General features: G+C 37.9%; 1 long non-coding RNA gene across 3 annotated transcripts in view; it reads right to left on the minus strand.

Moving 5' to 3' along the window:
- Positions 1 to 22,012, minus strand: part of LOC116438256 — an 85,743-nt gene that overhangs the window by 29,988 nt on the left and 33,743 nt on the right. For 2 of the 3 annotated variants that reach the window (XR_004237657.1, XR_004237656.1), the window contains exon 2: positions 18,336 to 18,425. This is a non-coding gene — a long non-coding RNA (uncharacterized LOC116438256). Of the gene's footprint in view, positions 1 to 13,301; positions 17,083 to 18,335; positions 18,426 to 22,012 lie in introns of those variants that run through there. The other variant, XR_004237658.1, reaches the window with a different exon arrangement.

Raw genomic sequence — 22,012 nt, forward strand, 5'->3', positions numbered from 1 at the left:
TATATTTATTAGTCTGACATCTGGTATAGTAATGTGCATCAGAGCACATTTTTTTAGAGAGAAAACATTCAATACAGGCATTAGAGAAGTTTTTTAAAGGTCTGTACTTAGGACTGTGACAGGCTGAGATGCTTATAGATAAAAATAATAAAAATAAATTATGGGGTCAGATTACAGTTTTGTGTAGTTAATAAAATTGTTGTTTTCCTGTGAGGAAATGATGTTATTAGCTTGGGACTTTATTGTTTCAGTCCGATAATGCAAATGAAAATACATCTATCTAGACTTTTAAAGTAGAAAAGCCCAGAGAGTGTCAAAAAATGCTTCTAAAATTTGATTTATGATTTAGTGTTTGATCATTAAGCTGAGTGCTGTTTAAAACTGTAGTATTCATCAAGTCTGAGATATAACATGTTTCACATGAGTCGGACAATAGCTGTACCTGTATAAAGATAGTCCCTTTACCTTTTGTTCTTTTGACCTTGACACATAGGTTCTTATGACCTTATCCCTTTTCAGTAAAAAGTTAACTGTGGCTGTAAGAACACCACTGGTTTTTTTGTTGAAAAAGGAGAACAAAAATCCCCTCTAAGAGCACATCTGAATTAGAATTAAATCCAAATAAATGTAGTTTAGAAAAAATAATGCTGACTATACAGTTGTTGCAAGTAGTAAAGCACATTAATAGGAACTAGAGAGTATGCCTCTATCTTTTTCCTACATCTTCCAGTTTTCTGGACAGTTTAAGATCTCTGTTTTTCTGGTCCTGTTGAAACAAAATGTTTATGCATGACAAAATTCTATCTACAAGCCATTAATGATTCTGCAGCTTACACTGAGAACAATGACAACCATAAAATTCAGTTTATTCTCTCTTTTGGAAGAAAGAAATGCAGAAAAGACTGTCTATTGCAGTGTTCCTCTACTTTAAGGTTTGAAATATGCTTTTGGGAAGCTGATCCTGGCTGGAAATACATTTGTAGCAAACAAATAAGGTATTCTTGAATATCAATTAGACTGGACTTTTTGAGACTAGCTAGCATAAAAATATATTCTCACACGCAAAAGTTTCGGAGTAATCTTCTTAAGCAGCACATTTTTATGCTGGGCTTCAGTCCAGTTTGAATACTAACACCAGAGTTGTAAGTCTCTTCACTGAAAATATGGGCACATACTAGAAACGCTGATTCAGCTTATCAACAGCAATGCAGATGTTACTATTCTGATAAAAGGAAGGAAGGAGATTTCAGTCTGTTGTCTGGGAGTCCTGACCACATACACAATGATTTACAGTCAAGCAGACTACCAAACACCTTTCCTAGTAAGGGCACACTTTGCAATCCAACAGTCGCTCCCATAAATGATTCTGCATTATGCCACGGTAACTGCTAGGAGAATATAAACTTTTTCTGATAGAGTAACATTGCAATGCAAGATCAAAATCTAGGAAACTTGTCAACAAAAAAAGAGTGATGGAAAATACAGCTATCAAATGAAAATGCCTGCAAATAATTTTTGCAATGGTTATTTCTATACAATTTTCAGTTTCTTTTTTCCTCTCCTAAGTGAATAGGGTGGTATTGAGGTCATTTTAATATAAGTATAGCAGGAAAGTAGGTGTTGGAAGCTAAAAGTGAAAGTAAGACACTTAGCACAACTGTGACCAGACTTCAAGCTCACACTTTTTTGCCCCTAAGAGGCACTGGCCACTGTGAATATTTTAAACTCAATATATGAGAACAAGCTGCATTGAACTAGGAATATGCTCTTGCTCATTGTATGAAAATTTTACATCTGTAAGAACACAGTGAAAACATACAGCTACTGAGAGTATTCGTGTCTGGGAATTACTGAGCCAGAAATGATGTTGTGTACTTAGAAGCATGCTGGGTATTTCTTTCAATTAATTGTCCAGTAATTTTTGAGCAATTTATGCTTTAGTATTCAAAACATTTTGCAGTGAGGGAAACCATTTCATGCTGGATGCAGGGACACCTTTTTGTTTTGTTTAACCTACCACCAGATGGATTTGACTTAAAAAGTTACCTGTTTAGAAGAGGCTATAAATGCCCCTAAAAGGAGGTATGTAGTGCATCTATCTGTATGCTTAGTTCATGCAGGGGCACAGAGTTAAATAAAATATTTCTTAAGTTATATATTCTTTAGATCATCCTCAGCATTTTAGCTCAGGCTAGAAAGAACAGCTGGCAAAGGTGTAATTTCCTTTGGAAAAGCTTTAATTTGAGCTTGAGTTTAAAAGTTTTGGCTTAAACCCTGTCTTTAGCATTGGGGTCTCTTCCATTTTCCTTTCAAATTTTTTTCTCATCTTTTTTTCCCCTCAATAATTAAAAAAAAAAGTTTAGAATTGAGGCAGGGTTTTTTTCTTTCAAATGAACATTTTAATTCAAGGAGATACTACATTTCAGTAGCTTTTCTCACATTCTTATTTTCTGCTTTGACATGTAACAGAATGGCTGCAGTTTCCTTAGCTGTTTCCTTTTTTTAAATTTTCGTATTTTCTACTTCTATCTGTTTTTCCCACTGGTAGCAGATAAAAGAATGTGTAAGTTTTCTCATTTCTGATTTCTCATAACTTCTGTGGTCAAAGACAATTAGAACCATACATATTATTGTTTCTCTGTTGATGTTTTAACCCCATTTTGCACAACAGTCTGCTACATTAACTTCAATGGACCTAGCACTAGTTTGGAGGATGCTATAAAAAAAGATTACTAGTTCTTATAATACATAACCACATACTGCATTTTACCCATTTTACCCAGAAGTAAACTGGTTTTATTCGTTTGTCCTCTTTTGTAATAACTTTTCTAGTAGTAAGTGTTTTAAAGCTGGGATAAAAGGAAAGGCTTGACTTGTTTTCAGACAGATTTCTAGGAAAGCAGATATGTTTGCCTAGAGGTTTGATTTTTAATGATCCAGTGTGTCTATCTTGGGACCAAGCTGCTAGCTAACAAATAATTTGTTCAGTTCTGTGATTCATCCATATTTCTTCGATTTCTACCAAGCATTACCTCAATTATGTTGAATATAACCACACTTCAAAAGTATCTTCTTGGCCACTGCATGGCTGGTTTAAGAACAGAATTATAGGGATGAACTACAGGAATAATGTGAGTGCTGGAAAAGTCTACATTACTGCTGAACAGGGACTGCCACAGCCATGATGGTGCCAATAAATTATCTGTGTGAGAAAATTACTGCTCTTTGCAGGACCCAGGAAGTATGAAGAAGATATCAACAGTTCTTCCTATATACCAATGCCAACAAGGCACTTCTGGGTTAAGATATTTGACTACCTTGTATTTTAATATATTAAGATACTCAAACTCATGGTAGTTTCTACCTGAATCTCCTGTGCAGAATTCAAACTGAAAAGTATTAACATAGTGGATGTGTGCCAATGCCTAGATATGCATGTGTGTTGAATTCTGTCTGTGTTGTCATAGATAGATTTTTATTGTGTATTTTGAGATTCAGAATAAATTCAGATGCATTAGACTAGTCAGTCTGCATTAGGATAGTCAGATGTAAAATTTTACAGAAAAAAAGATAAATCCTTTTTTTTTGAAGAGCCATGAATTTCAGAGAGAAGAGGAAATTGTTCTTCTCTGTATTTTATTATGTTCACATGGTAATTTTCATGTGTCATCTTCTATGGAGTCCCCCAAGAAAGCTTGGAACTTCAAGGCTGTGACACTGGTGTATAAAGGTCACCCCTTTTGGTCTTACGATTCATAGCATTTTCATGTTTTCTATTTAGATCAGTGTGTTCAGGGACTGATATTTTCACTTACTCAGAGGCAACTGACTTTTAATGACTTTAATTCCAACTGTACTGTGCTGTAGTAAATAAAAGGGAATCCAAACTGAGACAAAAATTATCAGTCTACTGATGGGTAAGTGCTAGATTAATTTAAAAATCTATATGTGAATGATCTTACACAAAAAACGTCAAGGGTCAGGTGGCAAGTTTGGGTCTGATACGCACTCTTCCACCAGAGAAACAGTGCTGACACATATATAGGATATCATGGGTAAGTCCATAGATACATTGTCATCCAAAGATATTGAAGGAATTTGTAGCGTCAATATTGTGGTTCTCTTACAGTGTAAGCAAAGGCCCACTGATAAGGAGAGTTATTTTACAGAAAATTAGATTATTTTATGAAGGCAGTGCTGGAAATTAGTAGCATTAGGACTTCTGATAAAATTTCAGCTTTGTTGGATCTATTATCAAATTCTTTCTTGCTGTCATAAGGTTGCAGTAACATTGCACATTGTTGGACTGGCTGTCTATATTGCTAACTGTTGACATGTTACTGCAGTAATTGACTCAGTTCCTCAGGGCTGAAGCTTTAGGATTTATTAATATTAATATATATTTATATATTGTTAAATGTAAATCCATGATTTTTGACAATGTTTGAGAAAATCAGACACTGCTGCAAGTACATTGAATTTTTTTGAAAGTAGGGTTTTCATAATTAATGTTTTTTTGAATGTACCTCAGACATATATAGTTAAGCATGCTGTTTTCAAAATAGAATACAATACATTTGTAGAGGTTGCTGTTACCACTTAACTGCTCTGTACTCTAAATATGTTCTAAATTATATAGCTCCAGCATGCTTATAAATATATTTATTACCTCCTGTAAGAGGTTGATAGGTAGTCCTTTTAAAAGATGGAAACATCTTGGGCTTTGGCTCCTGTTATATCACCTTTTAATATAGGAACATGCTGAGAAATACAAGGCAACAAAGTTTTTTATTATTTACAAGGCTTTGTCAAGCTTGTCCTCTGAGAAACACTTTTATGAAGTTTGTGGATATCATTTATTCAGTCTATTATTAAAGCAGTGTCCTCTTTCTGACAGATGAATCAGCTTCTTATTTCTGTCCATCTTGTAGTGCATTCACTGAATTTGCAGCATCACATCGAGGAATGCTTTCCACCTTGGTGCAAATCAGCAAGTCAGACCCATAACAAACCATAACATAATATGGAATGTACAACCAAGAAAGTGGTTCTCCACAATTAAGATACCTTTAAAAAAAATTAACCTGGTATAAAAGTATTAATTACTTTTAAAGATATAGGAAATGAAAAATCAGTTGATCAAGGCTGTTTCTTCACTCTCTCTTGGTTCAAGGTTGGGCAGAATTTTGTATTTTTACTATGGAAAGCTATTGAAAACAAGCAACAAGATTATTTTAAACAAATCCAATTGATGATATAAAATTTCCTCTTGTGTTTTTTATTTCATAAGGAAAATCCCCATTCTGCATATTCAATTATGAGCTTTTCCTCAAAATCCTAAAACTGCCTTAACTGGGACTTGTACCTATATTTTTATATTCAGCATCCATTACACGAAATATTTAAACTTAAACTGACAAGGCATGGTGTGGGCCATTTTTACTCTAGCTCAACAGGGATTTTGTGGTCACAGTGAAACTCAATTGCAGCTGTTTTAGCATCACAGTACATCCCACATATAATTCTGTTTCTCACAAAAATGTTCAGGAGCTGATTTTAAGAGGATCTATAAAAAAAAAAGAGAAAAATATGTGCAACTTGCCATGGGTCTGAGAAAACAGAGGGACACATCCAGAATTGATTTCTTCAGACTAAGGGGGAGCTGCAAGACTTGCAGTTTGAAGTTCATGGCCTTTTTTTTTTGCTACACCTTTATGTTCTGTGTAAAAACATGGTGAAAAACTAATTTGCAATGAGTTCTATGGAGAGTTCCTCCTAGTGGGGTACTTAAATGAGGGTTAACGGACCTTAAGACTTGAAGATAAGGTCCAAGCTGCATCTGAACTCAGATCCTTAAATGTCATGTATCAGCTTTTTAAATATTATTTTTTTCTGAAGAAGTATTTAGGATTTCCCCCATCGGGTTCTCCATTAGTTGCTAAGTTCACTGAGTATTCTGTTGTGGTTATTTTCTTATCAGAAAAGATCATCAGTGCTTTGGGAATCTGAATGTGAGTTTTGAGAATCTGAATGTGAGTCTCCTGGTACAAAAGTCTTGTCTTCAGTCAACTACACTTTGTGGTCCTCACTTCTATAAAATCACCATTTTAGCTTTCAAATGTATTTTTCCTTATGTTTCTTGTGTTGATGAGTTACAAAAACAAAAGATTAGTTCATGTGCTAGTATGAGTTCTTCATTGCAAGACATGACTTTGTGCTGGAGATGCTTACAAATTTTTTTTATGTGTTATTTTAACACAATTTCAATTTTGGTAGTGGAAGGTTGAGAGCTATTTTTTCAAAAGTGAATATTGAAGTCAGCTATTCTAATTGTATTTTTTTCATATGAAAAACTTTCTTGCAAGAAAGAAATGTATTTGCTGTAAGTTATGAAGTGGTGGGAAATCTGTACTGTTAAGATGAGATATGACTGATGTTTATTTTGAAATACTTCTCTTTTTCCATTAAGAGCTCATGGTGATATCGCATGTTGCTATAGTTCCATATCTACTGTCTTCCAAAAGCAAAGCATAGTATAGGTATAGTTTACTTGTAGCTTTCCACTTGGTTACCAGCTGGGATTTCAAAAGATCATGGAAGGTTTAGTTGTGAAAACATAACTTAAGATACCTAGGAAATCCCAGTCTGCATCAAATTGTTATACAGCTACATTTTTATTCTTCTGTAGTTAAAGGTCAGCTGTTGCAGAGGACTCAGAGATGAATTTTTTTCCCAAGTTTTCACTGAAGATGCATCTGGTCAGTTTCTTATCTAACTGGAAGCTGAAGTCTTGCAACAATTTGCCCTGTAATATATTTCTGACTTTAACTAGTGTATTCAACGTATGTGTATATTTCCCAAAGGACTTAATTTACTCCCAACAATGAGCAAATTTGTATTTATGTTTCTTGTCCATTTATGTATATTCCCTCTAACTGTGGGACAGGACGATTCTTTGTGTACCTTTTCAGAGAATATATTGCTAATTATTCCAACCTTGTGAACATTGACATGAGTTTTGTGCAAAATATGAAGTGTTTAGATAATAATGGGGGAAAATACTGGTCTCTAATACAACCATGATAAATTTAGCATGTCTTTGGAACAAATATGGTCAGGTTGACAAGAGAGAGTAATGCCCCTGGAGACACTTAAATTCTTTTTAAAAGGGAGATCAAAAATACCCTCTGTTCCTTCAGGCAATAAAAGTGGAGAGGAGAAGAGACTGAATGAGCTTGGTGACCAGATACTGAAGTTTTCTAAGCAGCAACAGAAAAAATTGTAGTGCTGTGAACAAACTTACTAGTCCATTCCTTCAGAACATAAATTTACTACATTTACCACTTGAAGGAAAGAATCCAGAATATTTTTATCTTGCCTCCTTTTCTTCTGCTCTCTTGTCTTCTCCTGCACTTTCCATATATACAGTGAAATATTTGCAATATAATTCAGCCCATCATAATTTATTTCCTGGAATATGTAGCACCTGGTCAAAGGGAAATTCAAATTGTAGCTTCTCAGCATTGGTAATTTGTGACCGGGGAATGACGTGGGCATGGAGGGCAAGAAGGTGCAGCTGCAGAAGGGGTTGAACTGACCGGACACACGAATGACAGGACAGAAAGACTCTGTAGAGAAGTGAAGTTTGCCTTGGGAATGAGACGTTGCAGTGTTGTCTTGTAACAACTGGTCATGGAGATGAATGCTCAGAGGCCACCATTGGGCAGCAGAGTCTGGCTGGGGAGTGGATCCAATGCCAGGCATACATAAGGAATTGGCTCCTGTCACACCTGTGCAGATTCCATGTTAAACTGGAACTCTACCCAATCATCGTGCACTAAAGCTTTTCTATTTAAGCACAAACATGTGCTGATTTCCTAGCATTGGAGTTCAAGTTCTGTCCTTTACTCTTCTTTTATGTTTCTCCAAACATGTTTTTTTTTAACCTTCAGAAAGTATACAGTGGGATTCAAGGTAGCTACAAGCAAACATGAGAAGTTGTAATAAAACAAGAGATGTTAAGAGACAGCCTAAATGTTTATTTTCTGAGTTTAGCCCATAAGGATTTGCAATATTGGATAGGTATTTTTGTTTACTTTTTCTATTTTCTGATGGCAGACCAGCATTATTAGATCTTGTCGATAAGTGGAAAAGATTTCAAAGCTGGATATCTGCCTGTAGCTGTCCTTTTGGAAGCTGTAGTTTCTTTTTAGTGGTCATAGGGTCTGCATTTTTTTCAGAGGCAGTATGAGAGGAAAGATTGACAAGCTGGTTTAATATGCTTTCAGCTAACAATTTTACAGGATCAAGAAATTGTCAGAAGAGACTTGTATAGGTTTAGAGACAGTGTTTTGTGGCTTCTTGAAGTAACAAATAATTATTTTCTTTCTTTTTTTTTTTTTTTGACAGCTGTTTTACAGCTTTTGGAGAAGCTGGATAAAAACCTAATGAAGACATTTTCATGTGATGACAGGTTCAAGCATGCTTTATTTTCCAGTTCTTGATTATACAAATTGACTTCACGCAGCAGCACAATAAGTAAATTTCATGACATCTTATGGTTCATTGTTTTCTAATGCTCACTATTGTCTTCTGTTAATGGTTTTTTTACCATCTGTGCATTCTGCATGAGGTGACATGGAAAGATAATAAGTATTTTGGAAGCAATTATAAAGTTTATATTGAAGTTTTTGTGCCTATTAAAGGATCTATTCTGTAGAGAAAGGAATTATCATTCCTACAGTGCAAAGAGTTTGGAAATTGGTTATTCATAGAGCTGGTTCTCCATGCAGAAGCTTCATATATGGAAACAGAAGAAAAATATTGCCAAGATTTTGTAAGAGCAGAAATAGCTTATTCTGTCCACCGAAAATTGAAATTATTAATGACTCTTAATATTAAAAGCAAAATCTTATGTTTAATGGCAGAAAAAGCCCTACAAAAAAATCAGAATCCACTTATAATAAACATTTAAGTGAAGTAAACTCTTAGGTGAAAAGAAGGTGTGTTCATGGTTTGTAACAGTCTAATTTATGGTGATAATTTCACTGCATTTTTGCTGGATCTGTCCATTCAACATTTTATTGTGTGTTTGTGTTTTTGTTTAGTTTAGTTTAGTTTGGTTTTGGTTTTTTGTTTTGTTCATTTGTTTGTTTTTGTTCTTGTGGAGGAGTAATGCATTATTATCTCCATTTTACATTTGGGGAAACTGATCTGAGAAACTGCCCTGTGAATTTGGCTGTTTATATGCATGAAGACTTCTGCGCAGCTGTAGAGCATCTGATTTGTCATGCAGTAGAAAAGGCATAACCTTGGTGAATCCTGGTAAAGGAAGCACGGACCCACAACCCTCTTTTTGTTTCTCTCTAAAGTACCTTTTGTTGAGTAGTGACAGCTTGACAAGGGCCTCTTAAAAAGTTTCCCAAGTTTCCCGGGTTGTGGAATCTCAACTTCACTAGCTCCAGCTCCATAAGCATGACCCTTATTGCAAGAAGTGTTCCATACTGTCAATAATGCTTTATTTCTGAAGCTTTTCATTTGGATCTAAGGTAATGATTACCAGAAAATCTTAAAAGACATCATGTGATAGGAAAAAAAACCCCAAACTATGGAAATCTAAAAGGCATAAGAAGAGGGGAAGAAGTAATGAAAACAGTTGTTATATATCATATTTCTGTTCTGGAGAATAAACAATACAATATAGGGAGGTTTTCGCTTCTTCATTATTTATTCAAATGCAAAGTTAAGTCACTGTTCCTGTCTAGTTTCTATTGGGCAAAATGCCAGTCTCAGAAAGGCAAGGCCTTAAATTACATTGGCTCCTTCCTTAATCAGCACTTTTAGCTATGATGGTTCCAAAACTTGCAAGTAGGTGTATAGTTTAGTAACTGCCCTCCATCATATCATCTTTCATCATTCTTTTTTCTTCTGGATCAGTGAAAGAAAAACTTGACTAAATGCTGTTGTGAAAGTGACCAGCCATTTGTAAAATACAGCAGGTTAGATGCAGATATTATGCGCCTGGCAAAGTGGACCTAGTAGTCTCCATATTGGCTGATTAGGTAGTTGCTAAGATAAAATTCAGACAGAGACTCATATACCAGTGCAAAATACATGGAAATTGCATAGAAAGATTATCTGTCTCAGACACCAGTCTGGAAGGTAAATATTATAGTGAAGACAAACAAACAAACAATTTCCTTGTATATAGAAAGCCATTAATTTTGGTTTTATAAATACTACTCTAAAGATGTCTGCATGTCTTAAATATAAATTTTGTTCCCTTAACATATTTTAATTTCTTTTACATTACACCCTAATATCTCTACCTAATGCTTATTTCAATAGGATTAAAACGTCTCTTGTTCTTACTCGGTATTTTTGATCAGTTCTTTAATTTCTTCCTACTGTGCTTTTTGTTCAGCAGGTACTGCATGTACGAAACTACATGGGAAAAAACCTGGCAATAGTTAAGTCTGAGTATGTTCCTACTAGCAGATATAACTTGGTAATGATCTGGAGGGTTTGTGTTTTTTCTAAACAGCTGCAAGCACTAACAACTTGTGCAGAACTTCTGATTTTCTGATTTTAATTACCAAATATTCCACATGTGTCATTGGGCATCAGAAAAATTTTATTAACACGAACAGCAGAATTTTTTATTTTGAGGCCTGTGTGAAAGACACTAATAGATGAGGTATTAAAAAAAAAAGAAAGAAAGCAAGAAAGCAAAGGCAAGCACAGTGGGATTGGGATTTTAAGTCAAAATCTTCCTGAAGAACCCCTATTTCAGGTTTAATTCAGACCTACATCAGAATAGATAAAGGCGAATGTGAATTTTAAATCACACTTAATCTTCATCGAAATAATTATCTCTTTTAATGAAGTGGTGATTGTGCAGTGGATTTTGAAACCCTATGTGGATAAAACTGATTTTACTTTTTCAGTCTGTTTTTTCTGTCCATTAATAAACCAGGCATAGAAAATATACTTTCTAGAGTAATGTGATGAGCTCATAAATCTTTTAAGATTGATATAACCTGAGATAATGAACACAGGAATTGTTTCTGGTCCTTATCAATTGTTATTTTGATCCAAGCAGACTATTTCAACCTTTCTTCCTATATCTCACTTTATTTAGCTATTTCTCCCCCCAGGTGTCAAGTACGGCACAGGCCAGATATATTTCACACCTAAACGAGTGGACTAATGGAATGGTATTTACAAGGGAAGGTGTATTATGTACAGGGACTCTGTACTATTATTGACAAGACTATGAATTAAGCTGTGATTTTTTTTCTTTTCAATAATTATGAAAATTGGTTTTATTTCCATGCTGTTACAACAGAAAGAAAGAGACTGGTTCTAAATGGCAGTGTACTGTATTGTGAAGCAATTAACTGAGTTATACATTCCTTTCACTCAGGGTAATTTTCTATTAATTGTACTAACTCATAGACACAGTACAATATAAACTGGGGCTCATAAGCACCTCAGCCAGGAGTAGCAGAAAATAAACAACCTCATAATAATGAAAAGAAATCTGTATGGAGTAGGTGGATTAAGAGACAGTAAAATTGTGTGGTGAATGTGCGACTGTAAGAGGGACTGAGACTGAAATGTGAATTTATTTATGTATTGGGTGGATGTTTTCTCTGTGAAAATTCCTAAGTTTTACAGTCCCCTACTCTCAAAACTATTTAGATTTTACTCTAGCTATCAGAAAGTTTTCCTGTTGCCTTTGATTGGGCAGGTACTAAATTATCTTTTTATGTTAGTTTTCCTTTTCCCCTCAGATCCCTCTCCCTCCAGTGAATACAGTTTATGCTCTAGGATAGCTGACTATCTCCTACTGCAATGTTTTATCCACCTGCCTAAAGTTAAATTCTGGCCTTGACTAGGATCACTAAACCCATAACATGACGCTGCAGTTAGGCAAGAAGTATAAATAATAGTCAACAGCCATATAACCACCAAACTTAGTAAGGTGGGGCTTTTTTTTTTTAATTTTTATTTGCTTGTTTGTTTGTTGGTTTGGATTTTGTTGTTTTGGGGTTTGTTTGTTTGGGATTTTTTGTTTGTTTGGGGTTTTTTTGTTTGTTTGTTTGTTTTGTTTTTTTGTTTGTTTTTTTTGTTATCTGTAACTGAAAACAAGCAGGAAGATTTTAAGTCCTCAAAGTCGAAAGAACTCTCTTGTTCCCTTCATATCCCACTGGCAACATCCTGTACTTGTCATGCTATGAATTAGGTGTAGACTTAGATCAATGTTCTTCACAATTTTAAAGGCTTTGAATGTTACCAAAAATGCGGTAAAATAAAAAACTCCGTAACACCAATGTAGTATTAAGAAGCAGGCATTATTTATTCTGCTGGATGCATAGGGGGATAGCTCCTCCCAAAGCCATGCATCCTGAGTACAAGAAAATTTCTGTTTATATACTGTATTTCACATACATATTTATTGATTGTCCCGGACTAAACATACATATTATAATAATTTCCCCCAAATCATTAACATATTTCCCCTCCCCTTTACACCTGCGTTCTTTTGTCCTGGGGGTCTCTCTGGTGGCCGCTGGTGGCTGTGAACCCCAACGTTTCAGGTGACCTGGCTGAATTGGCAGGACAATTAACCTGGTGAACTTCCAGTTTTCCTTCTCATACAATGGGCATTGTGAACTTTCCACAGGCCAGTAGTTTTGGAGAACAAGCATTGTGTTAGCTCACCGGTGTAGGCCATTGATCATCTGGTAACATGAACATGTATATTTGATTTGCCTTTTATTTCTAGAAGTACTGAAAGCAATCTAACTACTGTGCAACAAGACAGAAAAGCGAATTTCCCCAGACAAATACCATAGGAGCTAGTGGGAAGTGTCTCTCATGCTTACATTTATGGCCTTATTTATTTGTCTGTATATCACAGAATCACAGAACCACAAAATCAACTAGGTTGGAAAAAATCTTTAAGGTCATCAAGTCCAACCTATGACCTAACACCACCACCTTGTCAACCAGACCATGGCACTGAATGCCATGTCCAGTCTTTTCTTAAACACCCCCAGGAACAGTGACTCCACCACCTCCCTGGGCAGCTCATCCCAGTGCCCAGTCACCATTTCTGTGAAGAATTTCTTCCTAATGTATAGACTAAACCTCCCCTGGTGCAGCTTGTGTCCTCTTGTTCTGTTGCTGGCTGCCTGGGAGAAGAGACCAACCCTCACCTGGCTACACCCTCCTTTCAGGGAGTTGTAGAGACTGATAAGGTCTCCCCTGAGCCTCCTTTTCACCAGGCTAAACAACCCCAGCTGCCTCAGCTGCTCGTCACAGGACTTGTGCTTCAGACCCCTCACCAGCCTTGTTGCCCTTCTCTGGGCTCACTCCAGCACATCAGTGTTCCTCCTGAGTTGGGGGCCCAGAAATGGACACAGAACTCAATGTGTGGCCTCACCAGTGGGAAGTGCCGACTACAGGGGAAAAAACAAAATTCTGCTGATGGCATCGGTCCTCAAGCCACTTATTGATAATATGGGTTTTCCTGTTCATTTCGTCTTTCATCCCTGAACTGAAGGAATTGAGCAGAACACCACCTGTGCTCTTGTCCCATCAATGAACGAACTCGGAGCCTTGAAGCCCATTTTAATTACTCTCCTTATCAACCTCATCACTGCCAGCCTTGATGACCAGCAGTGGGTCATAATAATCACAAGGCTGAATTAGTTCAGTGAGTCTCCTGGTAATATCCCATACTCAGACCACATGGAGGCAGCAGACTTTCCTGGGATGGGTCGGTTGACATACAGGGCCCACAATTCCCCTCAGAAGGGACTCGCCTACTAAAACCACCCTTCTTTTCTTCTTAATATCTGAGGTTGTGATCTGTCTGACAGATGGAGTGCAACTGGGAGACCCTCCAGACTGATTATTTTCTCTAGTGTCCTTTGCCTGACCGTCTGGATCCAGCCCTTACAAAATAATTTTTCTCCCTTAAATTTGCCTTTCAACACAGTTGTAGAGTTGTCAAAGACATTATTGTAATACAGTTCTATTTCTTAAGTCACAGAGATCTTGTGCTGAAACCTTTGCCAAAAGTTTATGATTGATACTATCGCTGAAGCAATTTTTATCCTTTTCTAAACTCTCTATTACTGTGACCTCTTAAGTGAGTTCTTTAGTTAAGAGTTGTATTGTAGTTGCAATGCATGTGAGAAAGCAACTGTATTAAATTTAGATGTCAGCTACTTCTGTTTATTATCTGCACCTGACAAAATTTGGAGGGTTTTCCACCTTCCTGATCTACAGATGGCCCATGCAGTGCTACCAGTAAGTTGTGCTGGAATCAAAGAGCATCATGTGTGTCAGAGAGACTTTGACGTTTTAGAGCTGTCCTTCCTCTGCCTTAAGCTGTCACCTGTCTCAACATTTTTGCTGAGCAGCTAAACCTTCCTTAAATTACGTGTAGGCAACCTGCAAAGTCAAACCTCAGGGTTGCCTGGGTAGGCTCATAATCTTTTTTGTGTCATGATTAATTATCCCTGGAGAAGGGGATATAGAGAGGTTACAGCAGTTATAACAGTTGCTCTACTGTTGCATGAGAGAAGATCACATGATAGTCTTTTCTGGAGTTGGGCCATCAGTATATCAGTTGCTAATTGCTACCAGGTTTTCATTTTTTTCAGTATGGTCTAAGTCCATCTGACTCAGAAAAAAACAACACAGACAGCTAGTGCTTCCTATGCTGTGCACTGAGGAACTGAACTAAAGGTTGATGGACAACTGAAAACTCAAAAGCAGTTCTGATCATAGTCTTCAAATCAGGAGGGGTTGTTCTTTCTTTTAAAATATTTCCATTGAATATTGTGAGATATTTCTACTCAGTTTTTGATTCTACTCAGTTTTTCATTCTAGTCAATTTCTGGTTCTGTATAGTTTGAGGAGTTAACAAAAAATGATGTTTTCTTTCTCAAGATTGATCTTTTATTTTATGCCCATAAGTCTTTTCTTTTTTTTCTTTGAGTAAACAATTCTAGTTATTTTTAGTTTTGTTAATGAAGCCCTAAAGAAGATACGGAATTTTTTTTCCTTTTAGACAAAGGAACAGATAAGCAATGCAATGGCACTGGAGGTTGGAAAGTGCTACATTTCTGTGCAAAAAACTTCTGGATCTTTTTGTCATATAGCATAATTTAATGCAGTTGCTTGTGATACTTCGGCATTTGTGATGCAAAGCCTGTGTCTTCTAGGATGACACTGTCATGGTTTTAACCCCACCTGGCAATTCAGTACTAGGCAGTGGCTCATTCCTTCCCCCCACAGTGGAATGGGAAAGAGAATTAGAAAAAAGTAAAATCTGTGAGTTTGGTCACCAATCTAGTAATGGAAATGCTGTTAAAAAAAAGACCAAACAAGTCACTAAATTCCTAAATGATGAAGAGGGAGATAACAAAAAAAGACAGGAATAAAGTCTAAGAAAGACAAGTGATGCAAAATACAACTGATCACCACCTGTTGGCCAAGTAACAATCAGTCTCTCCTGGCCAGCTCTCCCCAGTTTATATACCGGGCATGACTTTCTATGGTGTGGAACATCCCTTTGGCCAGTTCAGGTCGCCTGTCCTGTGTGGTCCCTAGCAGCTTCTTATGCATCTATTCACTGGGAGAGCATGAGACCCTGGACAGTGCTTGACTCAGGGTAAGCACTGCTTAGCAACAGCCAAACCATCAGTGTGTTAACAACATTATTCTCACACTGAATTCAACCATACCTGCTACTAGGAAGAAAATGAACTCTATCCCTGTGACAACCAGGACAGATGCATTTCATTGGCTGTTCTTTGTTTTATTTTTAAGTCAGGATGGCCTCAGAACATGAAATTTTGAAGGAAATATTTTTTGTCTGTAATAAAGGTTGTTAACGGTTTAGAAGATAAGATATGACTTTCTAAATTTGTGGACTCTTCTGTGTACCAGACAACAGTAAAGCTAGATACAGTATGTTAAGTATGGACAACATGGATTATTAGAACAAAGGTAACTTATCAAAAATGTGTGGCCATGTGTGCTGTCACATCATAAAATGAAGACGTTATCATTATCCAATCCTGTCCACACTGCCAGGTCTTGTTTGTGTCCTTAAAAACATACTTCATATCATGATAAAAACAGACTTTCTCTAGTAGCCAACACTGTTTCCCTGATCTGTTCCCTATAGTTAAATCCATTACTGGTCATTTGTAGAATGACACTGTAATAGACCTTGATCTATGAAGAAAAACCATTCTCTTGGTCTTAGTTACTGCCTCAACTCACTTTACAGTTGCTGTAGAAAAACTGCTTCTATGACAATAATCTGACCTACTGTGAACATTGAGTGGGATGAAACATGCCTTAAAAGTGCCATTTACTTTCTGCAGGCTACAAAAGAGTCTTGACAACTGTCTCGCAGACTTTTTTTACTGAGACACCTTTCTGAATGAGTGGTCTCAGGGATGCTTGTAGGCAGCGGCTTCCATGAACAAGAGCTTTGTGTTAAAGATTGTCCATCTATCTTATTCACCAAGCAAGAGTTTTGAATTTAGCTTAATTAATAGGTGATCTTCACCAGCAAGTCCTCACAATGCAAATATATCTCTACCAGGAGCAGGAACACCACCCTAATTTTGTCAAATTTCTCAGTGTACATCTTTGCAAATTTGCCAACTTTATGCTTTTGAACAGATATTATTCTCGCTGCAGAAGTGCAAGCAAAACATGACCTGGCAGAAAACCCTGGAACTATAGATGAAATGAAAGAAAGTGAAACTGGAATACAAAGACTGCAGTATTTTTACAAATCCTGATCATATTCTGGCAAGACTTCTGAAAGTATTTCTGTAGAGGAAGCTATTGGCTCATGTTAGAGCCAGAAGGAAGCAAAGAGGGAGCAATGAAGTCTGCAAGGTAAACAGTGGATTCCAAACAATCAGAATTATCTGTTGTGGGGTTGCTGCACACGGAGAAACCTGGTGGCTGTTGGAGTCAGTGCTGTCACAGCTGATGAAGTAGAAACTTGGAAGTGCTCTGGTCTCTGCAATCTGGTACTACCTGTGTCAATAGGTAAAAATAACCATTATATAAATCCTAGATTTCATAAAAACCTTGTTCATTTGTTTGTGAGTGGTATCAAAGTGGTATCAATACAACTCTTAACTAAAGAACTCACTTAAGAGGTCACAGTAATAGAGAGTTTAGAAAAGGATAAAAATTGCTTCAGCGATAGTATCAATCATAAACTTTTGGCAAAGGTTTCAGCACAAGATCTCTGTGACTTAAGAAATAGAACTTTCAGGGAGGACAGTAGACACTGAAGTAGAATATTTTTAAAAATAAAAATATCACCTATTTTTGCCCTGTCCAATTTGAAACAGAACAGATAATTTCTTACATACATATTTTTTGATTTAGGTTGCTATGTGAAGTTGGGGGTGGAATTAGAATACTTTGGCATTTATGAGATTTAAACACAAATGTATCTGAGAGATAAGTGAAATTATTTCTACAGTTACCAAGTGGAAAAAATGCCTCTTTCTTTGTGTATATCAATTACTTTGTGGCTAGAAGCCAATTTAGTAATAATTATACGTAAATAATGGAGTTACTTTGGGTAAATTCAGAATCTTGTGTGAAACTTTCCCCTATATTATTGTAGTCTTAATGTATGAAATTACATTTTACTGTGTAATGTGTTCATTACATGAAAAGATTTATTTCAGTGATGAATGCCTTATATAAATTTGCGAAATAGAGTACTGAATACAGAGAAGACTTAGTTAAAAGAATTTTATTTTCAATGTTATTTTGTTTTCAGAATTTTTAACTATTTTTTGCATTTTTATTTGTCATTTAGCTATGAAAAAACTAAATATTTTGAATTCTGGAAAAGAAACAGTTGTATAACTCACACTTGTGCTTTTTTTTTTTTCCTCTCATCAGTTTTAGGTCACAGGAATTGGTGTGGGTCACCAGAGGCAGTTAATTTTTAGAGAAAACTTCTTAAGGTCCATTTAAGGAGCAAGCATTATTGATTTGACTGGTCTGATCCTGAAAATAAGTAAATTAATTATTTTTATGTTTCTCTTTTTTTCATTAAATTCTGCTTTTCTGCTTCTTGAAATTTCTTTTTTTTTTTTTTTTTTGTGGAAATACCTGTTTTCAAGAGATTTCAAAGATTTAAATTAGATGCAAGGTTTGTAGCTGTGAAGATGGTCAGAATGAATCTGGGGATCGGACCTAATAACTCTGGAAAGATCTCTGCTCTGGGCTGTTCCTATCCTCTGCAGAGGTCACAGATTCCCTACCTCCACAGATGCAGGTCCTGTCCCTACATTGCACCAGTTCAGTTGACTTCTGTAACTGACTTCAGCTTTGATCATCACTGCTGACCAGCACTGTGAAGGACAACAAAAAAGACTTTTTAAAATATTTTAACAGCAAAAGGAGGATCAGAGAGGTAACATTGTTACTTCATGAGGTCAGACAGTTCACAAATCAGGATGTAGACAAGGTAAAGACATCTAACGCCTTCTTCACCTTTGTCTTTGATGCCTGTGATGGGCCCTGGGACCCTGGAAGCCCTGTGCTGGAAGACTGTGAATCTCAGAGAGGATGATAAACTCACAGACACCCCAGAAAGTTTTTTGAGACTTGCTGCGCTATTTGGATGTGCACAGACCTCTGGAGCCCAAAGGGATTCATCCCTGGCTACTGAAAGAGAGGGGAGATGGCACCATGGGGCCTGTCTCCATTATTTTTCAACAGTCTGGTAGTCTGGAGAGGTCCCTGTAGATGGTAAACTAACAGGTGTTGTCCCAGTTTTCAAGAAGGGCAAGAAGGATTCCCCTGTTAATTACAGGCCTAGCAGTCCCACTTCAGTATCTTGTAAAATAATGGAGAAGGTTGCTCTGAAAGTTACTGAAAAGCACTTGAGAGACAACTCAGTCACTGATCATAGCCAGAATGAGTTCACAAGGGGAAAATCCTCCTTAAACATCTTGATTTCCTTTTAAGACAAGACCAACCATCTAGCTGACTAAAATACGTAAGTAGATGTGAGTTTTTTTCTGAATTTCAGGAGGTTTTGATACTTTCACAGTAATCTTCTGTACAAAATGTCCAGCAAACAGCTAGTCCGTAATACATTGGGTGACTGCAGCCCTGTCAGTCTAACCTTGTGTACCAGTTTGAAGACAAACCAGTGGGAGGCACCAAGTCAGAATAACAATTTAATGGAAATTAAAGAAAAGGAAAAAAAAGGTAAAAGAAAACACTGTCAAACTGACAGAGTCAAGGTACAACCTGGCACCCTGTTAGGCAGGGTGGTGGTAGCAGTCTGGTAGAATGGTGGCTGCAGTCCTCTGAAGCAGTGATCCTGTAGGAAAAGAGTCTGCTCTTCCTCAGAAAGTCCAATGGTGGCTGTGTAGCTCCTGTCCTCTGGAAATCCAGTGGGAAGCCAGTGTCTCTGGTGTTCAGCCTCAGATTATATCCACGATGGGATGCTTGGTTCCTCCCTCTGGGTGGAGCATCTCACAATGGGGTAATGAGTCATGAGGCAAAGTGTTGATTAGGCTCATTAACAGAAGATAGTCCGGAGGGAGTTATCTCTGAGTCAGGAGGCAGGACAATGATGGACAATTAACAGCAAGATAGTCTGGGGGGAGGAGGCAAGGAAACACTGCCCCACCTGATTTCAACAGCTCCTGAGGATGGTAATAGAATACAGTGCAACCCAGGACACCTTGGTTCCTGGAAAAATTAAGGTCATGCTGGGTACTACTGAAAGAACAATGCAAGCATCAGGCTCAGTCAACTCAGATTCACGAGGAGTAAGTTCTGTTTAACTATTTTGATATCCTTCTACAACAAGGTCACCTGCCTCATGGATGAAAATGGTGGTTGTAATTTTCTGGCTTTTGGTAAGGCTTTTGATGCTGTCTCTCACAGCATCCTTCTGGACAAATTGTCCACCTATGAAATGACCACCTCTCCAATGAGCTGGATGAAGAACTGATTGAAAGAAAGGGTTAGAGCGATTGCGACCACACGTGGTTGCTGACCTGTCACCAGTGGAGCTCCTCCGGGCTTAATCCTAGGACTGTTACTGTTCACTATTTTCATCAAAGATCAGGATGCAGGAGCTGAACACCCCAATGACAATTATAATAATGATACCAATCTGGAATGTGCTGTTGATTCTCTTGAGGTATGAGAGGCCTAACAGAGGGATTGAGATTGGACTATTGGCAATCATCAGTGGCATGATATTTAAAAAATCAAAATTCCAGATTCTGCACCTGGGATGGGACAACCCTAGTTATGTGTATAAACTAGGGAATGAGATGATGAAGAGCAGCTCCATGGAAAGGGTCCTGGTCAGTAGCAAGTTGAACATGAGTGAGCAGTGCCCTGGCAGCCAGGAGGGCCACCCGTGTCCTGGGGTGCATCAGGCACAGCATCACCAGCCGGGCAAGGGAGGGGATTGTCCTGCTCTGCTCTGCACTGGGGCAGCCTCACCTCGAGTGCTGGGGGCAGGTCTGGGTGCCACAACACAGAAAAGCCACTGAGCTGTTAGAGAGTGTCCAGAGAAGGGTAATGAAGATGGTGAAGGGCCTTGAGGGGAAGCCGTATGAGGAACACTGAGGTCACTTGGTCTGTTCAGCCTGGAGAAGAGGAGACTGAGGGGAGACCTCACTGCAGTCCACAAATTCCTCATGAGGGGAAGAGGAGGGGCAGGCACTGATGTCTTCTGTGGTGACCAGTGACAGGATCCAAGGAAATTCTGAAGCTGTGTCAGGGGAAGTTTAGGTTGGGTATCAGGAAAAAGCTTTTCACCCAGGGGTGTTTGGCACTGGAACAGTTCGGACAATGCTTTCAGGCACATGGTGTGATCCTTGCGGAATCCTGCATAGGTCCAGGAGTTGGATTTGATGACCCAGATGGGTGCCTTCCCACTCCACATATTCTGTGATTATGTGATTCGGTACATGGAATGGAGTAACTCTGGACACAAGTATGAACTGGGAGAGGAGTTGCTGGAGGTCAGCCCTTCATTAGGGGTTCTGGCATCCCCGGACAGCAGCAGCCTCACTGTGAGCCAGCCATGTGCCTGGGCAGCTAAGAGGGCAAACTGCATCCTGGGGTGCATCAAACACAGCACAGGCAGATGGTCAAAAGAGGTGATGATCCTTCAGTACTAGGCATTGGTGCCACCTCACCTTGTGAGCTGCGTGCAGTGCTGGGCCGCACCATCTAAGAAGGATGATGTCAATATACTAAAATGCACCCAAACCAAGCTGTTGAAAGGGCTAGAAGGTATGCCCTGTGTCCCCTGGCACGCAAAAGTGCCAACTGTGTCCTGCAGTGCATCACATGCAACAGAGCAATGGGACATGAGGAAGTTAAATGAAGACGTTTCAGAGGTAGTCCAGATTTGACAGCAGGAGAGGGTTCTTCACTGGAAAGGTGGTTGGTCACTGGAGAAGAATTCCCCAGGGAAGTGGTCAGGGCACCAAAGCTGTCAGATTTCAAGGATCATCTGGATGATTCTCATAGTCTTGTGATTTAGTTTTTGGTAGTTCTGATGGTGCAGGGAGTTGGACTTGATAGTCCTTATGGGTGGGGTCCTTCCAACTTGAGAGATTTTATGATTGCGTCGTTATATGCTGATGCTGAAACACCAAAGGGGAGGAATACATTTTCCTTATTTTTATTCAATTCCCACGTCCCAATTTCCTTTTCAAGAAATGCCAAATGAGGTGTTTCTTGGGGATTGCAGGCAAAGCTGAGGAAAATGCTATTGAGACACATTTTCCTCTTCTACTTCATGCAAGAAAAATTTGCTCCATTAGGTCTTCAGCCAGCATAAAATCCTACAAATCACCTGTAGCCCAATTGAAGAACAGTGAGATTGGTTTGTCATGGTTGTTTGCCATGATACTCAGGACATTTTCTTTTTGAAATATCACAGTTCAAAGGTTCT

This window comes from Corvus moneduloides, chromosome Z (assembly GCF_009650955.1).
Source record: "Corvus moneduloides isolate bCorMon1 chromosome Z, bCorMon1.pri, whole genome shotgun sequence".
In the NCBI taxonomy this organism is placed as follows: Eukaryota; Metazoa; Chordata; class Aves; order Passeriformes; family Corvidae; genus Corvus; species Corvus moneduloides.